At 40.1% G+C, this 12163-nt stretch overlaps 1 protein-coding gene across 9 annotated transcripts in view; it reads right to left on the bottom strand.

Moving 5' to 3' along the window:
- MBD5 (methyl-CpG binding domain protein 5) overlaps positions 1 to 12163 on the bottom strand; it is a 147058-nt gene that overhangs the window by 90832 nt on the left and 44063 nt on the right. For all 9 annotated transcript variants that reach the window (XR_011142004.1, XR_011142005.1, XM_068949340.1 and 6 more), the window contains exon 2: positions 3263 to 3360. The gene's annotated coding sequence lies outside the window, so the exon portion shown is untranslated. The remainder of the gene's footprint in view (positions 1 to 3262; positions 3361 to 12163) is intronic.

Below are 12163 nucleotides of genomic sequence, written 5' to 3'. Positions count from 1 at the left end.
AGGGCTGGGCGCGAGCCTTCCAGCGCCGCCCCGCGGCAGAGCCGATACGCTCAGCGGCACGGAGTGGCGCCGCTGGGGCGGCTCCGGGGCTGGAGACGTCTTGCACTGCCGGCCTCGGAGCACGGGCACAAAGACGTGCCGCTTTCCGTGTCTGCCTGCACAGACCTGGCCCCAGAAGCCAGGGCACGAAGCTGGAGCCAGGACCGAACTGCAACTCGGGAAGGTAAGCGACAGGCGGGAAGGCTGCCTGAGAACGGGTAACGGACCTGGAACAGAAACCAGCTGACACTGGGAATCACTCGGATGAGGGAGAAAGAGAAAATGAAGACAAGAGACATATGTGGAAGAGTCACAGGACATGAGACATACAAGAGGCTAGGACACGAGTAAAAATGGCTCAGTACGAAACTAGTCTTGGGAACACAGTAGAACGAAAGTAGGACTAAAAGATGATGCCCAGGCCAACTCCTCTTTCAGTTCCTAAGCTGTTCATGAAGAATCGCAGCTCTCGCTTTCCCGCATGACGCGAGTCTTCATGCGGCGAGCACCCAGTTCTGCAGCTACGGGAAGCAGCATACAAACCCCAGCAGCCCATCAAAAGAGGCGGCAAGAAAAGTTCATAGAACTGAATATGTTTCTGCCAAGTGTCTTGGGCTTCACAGACTGGTTTTTGCTACAAAGTCTTAGAGAAAACCTGTTGCTAAAAGGTATAGTAAAACACACAAGCAAATTCTTAACTGTCCTCAGAACAAGGTTAGAAAATCTGGGACCATGAATAACTAAAAGATACTATATAATTGTATACTGATTAAATGCCATTTATTTAGCGCAAGGATTTTCATGGGGAAAAATAGCATGCTATCATATAATTAAAGACTGCATGATAATGCAGGTACAAGTGGGTGAACCAAGGTCACTAAGGTTTTGAAGTATTAGACTGCAAGCACTGTAATGCGTATTAAATTCAAAAAGCCCTTACATTTAAAAATAGACCAAATGGAATAGAAACAGTGTCTGCACATACTTATACAGCTGTGAACAGTTTAGCACTGGTAGACAAAAAAAGTGCAAAGTAAGAGAAGTACAGAGAAGAAAAGCATGTTTTTTGGATTTAGTCAGAAGCATTCTGAGGTTTACCCACATGTATATATTAAAACTTTAAGGAAATAACCAGTTAAACATTAACCTTACAGAAAGAAAGACTTTCCGTGTACCAGTTTTTCAGATACAAAAAAAAGATTCTCCTTAACCCAAATGCAAACTCTTATTCCCCAATTTTTCTTCATCAAAATTTGGGAGTTCTCCATTTTGGAGCAACTAAAAGCATACTCAAAAGGCCATCCTTGCAGGAAACAGTAACAACAACAGCCAAAAGATTTAACCTCACCACGGCACATGTATAAATAACCTCTCAGCTCAGTAAAATTTACCTTTTAACTGATAAAAAGTCTTCTATTCTGGGGTTCCAAAAAAAAAAAAAAAGAAATATATATATATATGTAGAGAGAGAACGAACGAACTGCCTTCTTTCTTAATTTGAGCTTTCCTCAAACAAACAGCTACTCTCTGTTCCCTTATTTTAGGTCAAATAATTCAGTTAAGCATGCCATGCTCTTTAACTATTTCCCACCTGCTTTTCTCTTATAGAATCATTTGGGAGCTGAGAAAATCTAGAGTGATCCAAAAACCTAATAAAACCAGGGCTGCATTAGCTCAGATGCACCTGCCAGCATCCACTGAATTTGGTAATGCGTGACTTACATTAAAGTTTTAGTAGCCCTGCAGTCAAACTTGGTGGGGGGGAAGTGCTATCACAAGAAAACTCCTGCTTATGTCAAAAGATACTGAACAGACACCAACACAAATGCATCACAAACAGTAAATAGTCCTTTATTTCGCAACACAGAAGTGAGATGCAGAACCCTGATCCTGTGTGTCCCAGAGCTGATGCTCCACCAGGCTTGGCCTGAGCTGACTAGTTCCAAAGATTTTCAATTCATGCTGCTTGAAGAATCGGTAATAAAGATCTGCAGAACAAGCTTTCTCCCAGCAGATCACGGCTGCCCAGACATACGTAAAGGAAGACAATTAGTTTTGTACACTGCCCAAAATTTGCACCAAGTAGATCAGTTTTCACTGTGTTGCATTGCACAGCCTCGCACTGCAGGTGAAAAGAGTATCCATGGTGGCACAGCACCCTAAAAACATGGTGAGTTTTGTTCTCCAAAAAACAGCTAATGAGAGGTATTCAAAGTTCAGATTTTGAGAGCTAAATAACTTACTCAAGAAATTAAGACCGCTCAAGAGAGTTGTACATGCTTTACTTCAGAAAGTAAAGATGTAGTTGCTGTTTTCAAAAGTTCAAAAATTAAGCTGTACCCTCATTCTCGACCTGTCTACTAAAACAGAGAAAGGCAAATACGCAGATTTCATGTGAATTAAAGTGACTCATTAGTAGTTCAATTATATTCTGGAATTATGTCTTAATTGGTTTGCTTATAGACGAGCTGTACAGCTAACCAAAAATCTACTGCTATATAATCATCACTAAATTCAGATATTGCCATATGTAAATTTAACAGCAGATAATGAGTGGAAAAATTAGCTCTATTTCCATAACAGATATATTCTTCCCACAATATTACCTGAGGTGTTTTATATAGTTAGTTTTACAATAAATAGACAAAAAAGACACATGACCCTATCCTGAGTATCTGACATTTATTTTGGCAGAGTCCATACACTCAAAATAAATAGCATGAGAGACATGTCTCTAATTAATGTCCAATTAAAACAAAGTCACATTTCCAAAATCTTACAGGAAACTAAGAGATCGAGCCCTGCATTTTGTTGCGTTGCTGGCTGTTTCTTTTCCAAACAAGTTTTCTTTTTTCAGGTAGCGTTCCCCATGCCTAACACCACTTCACATCGCAGCATATAAGGTACTCCTGGCTAGGATCAGTATTACACATAGATGATGCAAATGATCCATAGGACAAAAAACTCAGAAAGGGTAAGGACTGCCATAGTAAATGCAGACTCACCAAGTCAAGGATTTGTATTTTTGTAACTAGAAGGAGAAAGAATATCCAACTGCTTTCATATAGCTTATTTTTTATGTTAGTTATTAAAAAAAGCTTAAAACTTCCAAAAGTGGAACCAGGCTTCTGAACTCCAGCTGCTGTTCAATTTCAGACATTTTTGAAGGAAAAAAATAATCTAACTTATTATTCATGTTTGATTACATAGATATTTAACTTACTTTTGCTGTCTAAAGGAAACAGATTTCAAAGATCTTCTCTGTAAATGACATATTCTTCAGTATTTATACCTCCAGAGATCACCATTGTCAATAAGGATCTGAAAAAAAATCAACACAAAATAGTATATAAGCCAGGTCAGTTGCAATTATACTTAGAATTTTTTAAAAATTATATTTATATATTTAATCAAGAAGGCACAAACTAAAATTGTAAATTTATTTAGTGCTCTTAAAAGCAAATGGACAAGCACCAAAGCCATTATAGTGGAAGGCATTTATCTACTTACACATAACTACTTTGCATTAACATATTTAAGATTCTAAATACAGCAAACTCAGGAAATTCACTGTTATCATACCTCAACAACAACCACCACCACCACCACCCCATGAGTTAAAGGTTACATAAGACATGAAATACATATATTAGTACTGAAGAAGGCTATATGATATGCAATAATAAATAGATTTATTATGAAATGTTAAAATAGCTCCTCAAACTCTGAAAAACCAAATTAAAGATAACTGTATGACAAGGTCCCTAAAAATGCCAGTTGCAGTTTTAAGCAAAAAAAATGCTGTTCAATAACATAACCATACAGCGCCATTTGTTAGGGCTGTTTTCTTATTTCAGAACTATAACTACAGGAAAATGAATTAAAAAAATATAAATGTCTGTGCTTATGGTAGTGTCAGAAATCAAATGAACTAATCTAAGTTTGTTGAAGCACATTAATTTTATTTCATTTGGAAAGTAACTTATGCTAAAACGCCCAAGAGTTACACGTTTTAAAGTCTCAATTTCTTTCAGTAAAACGGAAGCCGCTCAACTATTATAGCCACAATAATATCTCGGAGAACACTTCCTTCGTAAAGGAACTTCAAAGGGCAGCTCTGCTACTTAACGCAGGTGAAGTCTGATAACAGCCTTAAGTCAATACAACCCTCGTGTACATGCTTGACGTTATATATAAAATTAAGCTCCGCTGGTCCTGGTGTAGCCTAATATATACTCCAATATTCTTGAATTCTTTTGGTCCTGATTTAGCAATAGAAGCCATTAACGAGAAAGCAGAGTTAGAAAATTTTCTTCTTGTAAATAATTTTCTCCTCTGCTCAGTCGATTCGGCTTGGTTTTCCTTGTCTCGGATTAAGGAGGAGCCCAGCTTTGAGCGGAGGCAAAGGAAAAACCCTCAACGACTGCGGACGCTGTATGATCAGATCGACAACGCAACTCAGGTTAAAATGGGCAATTCATTCAATTTGCCATTCTTTCATTTTTTTTAAGAGCTCCTTTATTCATTTATCCGCAGGCCTGGACGCGCCGGGGGCCTGCAGTTGGGAGTTTGGAGTGCGAAGGTGGGGCTGACCACACCAGAGCCCTTCACAGGCTCGGTGGCCCACGCGCCGGCCGCTGCTTCGAGCGCCCAGGCCAGTGTTAATTACCTTTAATGGCGCAAATGCTAAGGTTTTGCAGTTTACCTGTATCAACGGATAAATTATGTCACCTCAGCTTTACAGTACTGGCTTTATCTGCTTTGCCCATGCTTCTAACAGAAATCCAAACCCCAAAAGTTTCATCGTGTCAGAAGAAACACGTGTGAAACTGACTTCTTCCTCAAAACAGCAGGTTATCCAGTGCTTAGATGGACACTTGCGCCTCATTCCAGTGCCTCCAAAAGTCTAAAATCCTTGTAGAAGAGTAACCATCATACCAGGCTCTAAAGTAAAACGTTACAGTTGCATATGCTACCATGAATATGCCCCCCCCCCCACCCCCAACAGAAAATTTTAAAAATAAATTCGCTGTATGTCATGTCTTGACGCTTGCCAAGCTCAGAGTTGATGTATCGGTATGGGGGAAAACCTCCAGATGCGGAACGGCCCCGTTACAGAACTGAAAAGCTGCTGTGCGGGGACGCGGAGCGACGCTGCCCCAGCAGCCTGCTGCTTTCGGACGTGGCTCACGATGGCGTTGAGGGGGAGAAGAGGGGAAAAAGTATTTCAAATAACCGAAGCCTAATGAAATACCTCGAAGTGCACGGAGGTTGTCTGCAAAACAAACGGGCAGCCATCAAGTTTTGCTGACAGGCAGCTCATAGTCACTAAAGGGCCGGACACAATAAGGTACTGGCTGTTGTTGCTTTAAGGGAAGCGGGATGAACAGTACAGCCAGGACACTCAAACCCACGACTCGGCCTCCAACAGGTCTCTATTTTGTGCAGCCATGACATTCGCCGCTTTGGTTAACCCTGACAGGCATGGCAGCGTTTCACTTGTTTGATACGCCACACCAACACGCTTCGAGGAGCAAACCGATGCAGCAGCAAAACCAGATCCATCCACAGATTTGTTTAATAAACTCTGCACATAAGATAGTTACCACCGTAAGTAAATACGACCCAGAAAGAATACCTTCGAATGGTTACATCTTCAGATCAAAGTTGCCCTGAGAATTGAAGAATTTTTTTTTTTTTTTAAACAGAAAATATAACATGGAGCAACTGCAAGGAAAGAAATGTAGCGTTTCATTGTACCATTTTAAAAATTATTTGTCAAAGTGTTTCAGAATATGATTTGTTTTCCCTAAAAGCTACTTGGCGCATGTAATTAGGTGCTGAGACAGTCTATCAATTGCCCTTCAAACCTAGCCTTCAAGTTTCTCAAGTTGAATCCTACCCAAAACTCCCCAGATTTTTTAAATGCTACCGAAAAGATTAACTTTTCTTTTTGCCTGCTGCATAAGTCATTCCCACTGTCTTCTACATATTAGCAGATTATATTTTCTTTTTTTGTTGGCATTGAATCGCACAAGCGAAACACAGATATTTAAATTCTGCTCCCATTGCAGATGTTATTTCTGATCTTTTTTTGTCTTTCTCTCATTCATAACTGCAATAATTGTAAGGATACAATTAATTTTGTTCTCACAGCCTTAAAGGGATTTTGAACATCACTATGGGAAAAAAAGGTTCTTCCGTGCTAATACCCATATGTTTCAGGGGAATCTTACAAAGCTCTTGGGAGTGCTTCATCCTACTAAGGGTAAACACCAAGCGTTTGGTTATTTTTAATTCGAATGGCTTTATGATCTTCTTCTTAACAGCCAGAAGGAGTCAGTACAATCTCATCTTGAATTACTGTGAAATTACCAATGAAATTAAAACATTACTTCATTTTAATAACACATAATCTTATCTACAATTCCTGATTCACATGTGCCATCCAACGCTTTGACACAAAGAGAGAGAGTTACAGGGCTCTAGAAACACAGGGACATTCCTAAACAAGACTCTTATCAGAGATTTTGTCTTTAAAAACACGATCTATAATTTGAAATTTTTTTAAACCCTTGAGCACCTTGCTTTGAATGTTGTTTCTTTGAATATCCTAAAGAATAAAGCGTTGGTTCTATAAGATTTGCATACTAGTCTGGTGCCATCCCACAAAACATATGTCTGTGCTCAAATGCAAGAATCTGTTTTGATTCCCCCCCCCCCCCCCCCCCTTCCTGGACAGAGAACAAAACAAATGAATCTTCTCCTGAGCTACTAAACTTTCTGAATCACCAAATACATCATAATACATAAAACGAAAAGAATGTTTTGGTTAATTTATTACCAAATAGCAATCTTGAAGAAGATAAACGGAACACATCACAATAATCATTCAAGGTAAATGCCCAAAAATCATTTGCGAAGTATAATATATTGTTTCTAGACATGATTATTTACATCCATGGGTGCTACTGAGTCTTATTTAAAAATAACAGATTTATTTTTAACCTAAATATTTTATAGCATAACTATCTAAAAACATCAATATGTTTTTCTAATGTCATTAGCTGAATGGTTAGTTCCTAATATAAATAGTTCTTTGCACTCTATTTTGGCAGTATTTGGGATAATGCAGATTTTCTGCTATTAATATTACTGACATAGCAGCAGGAAGTACTGTTCAAGCATTTTACAAAATAATTTAAGCCGAGACGCGTGCAGAGTCGATTTCTGATTCTGCTACTGAGTCTCTTCGGGTCGGTCTTCGGGCCTGTACAAGCTCTGATGAAATCAGGGTTATATGGGCTGGGACATACGTTCCCCCCGCCCCCAGCTGGGGGCTTTGCTTTTAATTAGAATACCATAAATGCAAACAAAAGACACTATAACCTCAGGAATTAAATATTTGCATTTGCTTCAGCAAATCAGCTTCTTGAAAGAGCCAAATTCTGCATAGACAGAAATCAAAAGTAACTACAATGAGGTTAAATGCGCTACTTTAAATTACATAGGTGTAAAACGTGCCTGAGCTTCGTACAGACCTTTAGTACATTAAAAGAAACCCATTAGCTTGAACAGGTGCAGAATTTCAGACCATTTTGTTTCAGATAATGCAATATATGGAAGAACCACCATTACAGGAATACTACAAAGGCTTGCAATTTCTATCAATTATTTGCCTCTGGGAGATATGGTTTTGTTAGTTTTAAGAAAAGATTTATAGTCTGAGGAAGATTATTTCACGCTAAGATAAACGTACACAGAGGATGTAGAAACTTTAGTACACAAAAAAATTAGAATATTTGCATGCAGCTCTACCAGGATAAATGAAAGTCTCTTCCAAACTCTAGCTCTTCTCTGTGTCTTTTCTAAATGTTCCAAGTGACAAATTTGAAGTGTTGGCAGATTTGAAAAAACACTGACTAGAACTTTGTTTTCCAGCTTTCTCTTTTTACATCCACAAACACACACACGTATCGCATACTGGTGAACGCACCTGAGGCGCAGAGAGGAGGATGCAGAAAGCAGTAGCAGCGAGCCTTGCACAGAAGGCACCGCAGTCTAGGCTGAGGTTAAAGTCTCCTATCTGAGGATCCTCCGGACAACCCTGCTCAGCTGAAAAGGCACACCCCCGCAAAGGGATTAGGAGGGGGACGTCCCATTTTCTGTTTTTGTTTCACAATGATACAGCAGAAAAGACAGCCTCAATACTTTTTTAAATTAATAGTTTTAAGCAAAAAGTAAACAAACCAGGTCTGTCCTACTGTGGTTTTGACAAAGAACAGCAAGGGAGAACTAATGAGATGGCACAAGAGACAACTTTGCTCCAATACTGTTCCATGAATGAACTTCTTCCCGCTTTTGGCTGTTATTTACCATTTTATTGACAGCAATATAACTGAACTTTCTAGCACGTGTTAGAAAAAAACAGGGATGTTTCTACTCAATATTCAGAAGCCTCACTACTTTCATCCTGGGGCAGCTGAAGTAGCTCCGTCTTCACAGCTCTCCAGAACTGTCCTGCAACACCCCTGGGCCTGGGTTGTTACAGAAACGAGCAATTTCATCGTGCTGCGCAAAGCGGGACTCAGCGATGCAGCTTACTACAGCCCACAGAATAAACCACTGCGGTGCAGGCTGCTTTCATTTGGGTGTAGTTTCTGTAACAGATACTTGTGTATAGTGTGCACATACATATAGACATAGACACAGACACACATATATATCTCATTTCTATATTTGTCTAAACCATGGATGCATTTATTAAAATGCTTCTTTTAAAAATATGGTCAAAGTACTAGTAAAAGTTCTGAGAAACAAAATATTTCTGGAAGAAACCCCCTCCTTCCAATCTGAGAGGCCCATTAAACTACATTATAAAGAAACTACATTTCTCTTCCAAATCCAAATATCTTTCTCCATTACAGGTTACTTATAAGTACTTATTGAGCAGCTCAACTTTCTTCACAGCTGAACAGTGTAATTTCTTCTACAATTAGTAAAAGCAAAACTCTCCAGGAAGATGTATTTTCATTTAAAAGATCTATTTGTCTCTTGAAATGCTCAATACCAATGTCATATTGTGTACTGGGCAACCATCTCCTGGAGTATCGTAGGACTTCAGGTCCTATATCTAACAGAACTAAAACCATATTTGAGCTTATGTAAGGGGTAAGACAAACTTTAAAAAAAAAAAAATCAATCAAACAAATAAACAAGCCAAAAAAATCCCCCAAAACCCAACTAACCCCAACCCCCCCCACAACAACCGGAGGGCGGCAGAAGATCTCAGCGTGCCCCCCTCACACAAAACACATGCACCATATTCTCCCACACTACCATTCGCCGACATGCGATGGCTGGGATCATCCCCGAAACAATCCGGACTTTTCTTCTACCCTCAGTTATTTGATACGACCTTAACAGCAAAGCACGCTCTTAAAGCTAGAGAGCTTAAAGTGAGTACAGATGTTATGACTCATTCACCAGAGCATGAGGAAGCTTTTGCATCAATTTTTTTTTCACGTCTCAGGCAATCCTCGAACCAGGCTGCTCGACGAGTATCTGCACGGGCAGCAGCGGCGGGAAGAGGAAGACAGTAGGGTTTATACTGAGATCAAAAAAAGTCTTAGTTTTTCGGGGAGGGGGAAGACGAAGCTGAAAACTCGGAGCGCTTTAGCAGGAGGAGGACTGGGAAACCCACGAGCAGACTGGCCACGACACCGGAGGGGGACCCTACAGTGCTAAGGAAGTAACTGGAAGAGCCCTGTCACACTATGAGTAGCCCGGAAACTTGGGAAGATGAGAGCTGGGCAGAGGCCCTGGCTCCGGCCGACGAGATGGGGGAAGCCAAAAGCCCCCCGCTGCCCCAGGAAAATTACCGTCCGTAGCAAACTGGGCCGTACTACAATAAACACCGCAATACATTTGTTATTAATCTGGCCTATCAAGAGACTTAAAAAAGGCCTCATATACCTACCCATCTATATCATGTACGCTCTATATTTTAGATTGTATAAAATACACTGACTGTAAAAGGCGGCGTTCAGAGCAATGGTGCGCTTAGCCCAGGCCAGCGGGCCGCTTCCAGCTCCGGCCAGAAGCAGGTGTCCAGAAGAGCGAGAACGCCGATAGACAGACCAGTTGAATGGGAGGTTCTGCAGAAGCAGACCCTTCTGCTGAATTGTTCTGTGAACCAGTGACGACATATTAACACATTTGCTACAGAAAAAAAATCAGGTGGTCTTTTTGATCTAAACTGTGATGCTTTCTCAGGTAATAGGGAAGGGGAGAGGTTGAAAAACTAAATCACAAGTAAGGAAAAACAGGGGGAAAAAAATCCTGTTAAACAAAAATGAGTTATTATGAACTGAAATTTTGCTATGGACTAAGCATTGTTCAATTCAAAACCATACGGATGCAAGTCTATGCCTCACATGCAGCGTTGCACGTGGTTCAGCTACAGTCTTTTGACATACTAAAATATATATATTTTCCAAAAACTGTAAGAATCAGGGCTATGATCTTTCAGGTTACTTTCCAACAGGCCTATGGTTTTCACAACACTCACCCAGTTGCATTGAATTCTTCCTTTAAGAAGTGCAGCAAAAATATAGATTAGCCTTCAATCTGATATAACATTGTAACAGAATTATACTAGGGCTGATAAATGTTGAGTAACATGTGACCTAATGAGGACAGTATTAAGAGCTTAAAAAGCCTGAGACCGTTCCACGTTTGCTGGTGGTGAAGGAAGAAGGATCTGCAGAACTGCAGAACGCTTACATCAACTGCAATGTGAAAAACAGTTTACAAAAAAAGAACATAAAGCTAAAAATGTAAAATTTTAGTTTTTAAAATGAAAATATTAGAAAATGATAAAATTGAATGCAATTTCCATTTATGGACAGGAAAACTTACACCTGAGGAAAGTTGCTAGGTTGCTGCATGGGTTAGTTTTCCCGCTCCCATACGTGTTGCAGAATGCAGTTCACCGGGAGAAGAGCTGATCTGCCGTGCTCACACTGTATCTCCTGCTCAAATCACAACATGGGGTTGCTCAAATTGAAGCTAATTCAGCAGCGAAACGTTTTCAAAACTCAGCTCGAAGCCAAAATCTTTCCAGTAGCCCTAGTGCTGCAGCCCCCCCTCAGCTGAGGGAACCCGTCCCGTCGGGCCCCAGTGCGGGTCGGCCGCCCAGCGCCTGCGCGCCGGGCTGCTGGGGTTGGCCGTCCGGAGCCGGCACGGATGCCGGGCACGCGCGGCCGCTTCGCTCCTCTGCTCTAACCACCAGCCACTGCGAGGACGCTGGGGACTCCGAGAGCGCTTCCCAACCCGCAAAATTTGGCATTTTTATGGTCAAACATTCATTTGTTCTTTGAAAGAACAAAAAATGAGTAGGATTTACTACAAATACCTTTTATTTGTAATGATATGACTATGGCTAAAATTGTAGGATCGTTCACGTTTTACCCAAGTACTCTTTTGTAGTCTGACCTGCTATAAAAGCAACAAAGGAATCAGACATACATATCTTACTTTTCACTGAAGATGACATATTAGCAAATTTGAGCAATCGCTCAAAAAGATGTTTCTGACCCTTTAAAAACACAAAAGAAAATACTTTGCACCTCTATATTCCCATTCATCCAAACATTTAACATATCCCAAAATATATTCTTGAATATGATTTATTTCCTAAGTCATGTGAAGATGATATTTTACTAATAAAAAAACTGAGGCAGAGCAATTTAGCGACCTCCTCAAATTCTCCATATGTCAGTGGTATAGATGGGAAAAAAAAAAATCTGAAATTTCTGTCAACTCTAATCTTGTCACAGTGCAATCCCTCTGATAGTTCAAATCCTTTCAGTAAGCTGAGAACGTAGAAGTCAAGAAAAATGAATGAAAGGGATTAGGGATATTAGCTACTTTTTATTTTTGGATTCAAGAAAGAAAATAAATATTATAACTATGCAAGTATTACTGTGCTTTATAACACAATGTTCTTCATTTGGTTACATGGTTCCAAAAATATTCACCTCCAATTTGTGGCAGTTGATATCCCCCTAACAGCATTTTATAGCTCCAGGGCAGTCTACGTCTATAACAAATCTGTAGAGAA

This window comes from Struthio camelus, chromosome 6 (assembly GCF_040807025.1).
Source record: "Struthio camelus isolate bStrCam1 chromosome 6, bStrCam1.hap1, whole genome shotgun sequence".
Classification (NCBI taxonomy): Eukaryota; Metazoa; Chordata; class Aves; order Struthioniformes; family Struthionidae; genus Struthio; species Struthio camelus.
This window is presented reverse-complemented; position numbering and strand designations above follow the sequence as displayed.